The sequence below is a fragment of the Amborella trichopoda genome, chromosome 3 (assembly GCF_054954075.1).
Source record: "Amborella trichopoda isolate Santa Cruz 75 chromosome 3, AtrichopodaSantaCruz75HAP2 v2.0, whole genome shotgun sequence".
Classification (NCBI taxonomy): domain Eukaryota; kingdom Viridiplantae; phylum Streptophyta; class Magnoliopsida; order Amborellales; family Amborellaceae; genus Amborella; species Amborella trichopoda.
Window position 1 is genome coordinate 6,802,560 of NC_142338.1, and position 1,481 is coordinate 6,804,040.

Genomic DNA, 1,481 nt, shown 5'->3' on the forward strand with positions numbered 1-1,481 from the left:
AGTTATGAAAAACATTAAAAATGCATTATAAATAAAATCTCTTATTTTTAGGATGTTATATAATTATTTTTGAATGTTTTTAAAATACTTGGTCGGTTCACGAAAATCGGCCGAAACCGGATCAAGCCACTAACCAGGTGATTAGAATTTGAACCGCTAGATTTTTCCGACACTGGTTAAGATTATTTCGTGAATTGTATTTGCTTTTCTTATAGATCGAATATAATCATGTTGTGAATGGAAACCTTGTAAATTACATTTGTAATGCAATTGTCCTAGTTTATGTGAATATTTTATTGAATTGTCAGTTGTCGATTGGTGGATAATGTATACGTTAGAGCGAAATGCTTTCTTAAGTTTCTTAGGAATGGTTATTCCGGACATCATTAAGATTGCAAAAGGCATAAAGAGGGAATAGATAGCTGAAAGGTTAGGGTAATGAGGGGGTCTCTATTGCTCAGTTGGTTCTTTGAAAGTCATTTGAGATCTTTGATGCAGCAGTAAGAGGTCTTTATGCAGTCAGTAGCCCCTACCAGTAAAATTTCCACTTTCGGAACTTTGAGGTCCTCATCCATTAAAACCCTTGTTGGCAAACATGTTGAGATATTCATCTATTATTAGAATTTGTGGAAGGAAAGGATTTTGAGCATCTTGCCTTTGTTATCTATTCTTTCGAGCATCGCTGATTTTTGAGGAATCATTTTCTATTAGTAGGATTATTTTTTTATCTTTTTCCTCTTATTTTTGTCCTATGGTGCTTGAAATATGATCATGGTTGATATCAAAAGTGGAATTTTTATCTTCCTCTTGTACATAATGACTCTCACTCATTAACAGTTAGAGAGAATTTGGTGTTTGATGTTGTCGTTTGATCTATCTGGACAATTATTTATAAGTCTCTCTCTCTTTGTGGGTAAATGTGCTTGGTAGCTCATATGTAAGTTTGCTCGGCCAAAGCCTTGCAGACCTGAAAACATGTCAACCGATTGGTGTAATTGGAAGATTTTCTTGGCTAATTTTTTTTGTTTTTTTACACTAGGATCTTTTAAAGCCACCAAAATTTTAGAGTTTAATTTGAATAACAGATAATTCAGGCCGGCTTTAAGAGATTACTTCTAGGTCGGGCCCAATGGTCAACCAAAGTTAAAATAACAATTGTAATATAGGAGAAACTGAGTGTGTGGAATTGGAAAAAATTCTCGCTTCTTTTGTTTTTTTTTTCCTCGTGTGTTGAGATTAATGGATGCTTATGAGTGTCTCTTCTTACATTCGTAATATATGGTCTTACAAATTCAAGGAGTGTTCCACCAAATGATAATAATAATAATAATTTTTTCAAAATAATAATAATAATAATAATTTGGCCGGGCTGGGCTGGGCCCAACATTTCATTGCTGGCAGGGCCGGACCTGGCCCAAAATAATAATTTTCGGGTTGGGCCTTACCAGCTGGGACAAAACTGATCCGGTGGTAGCCCTATT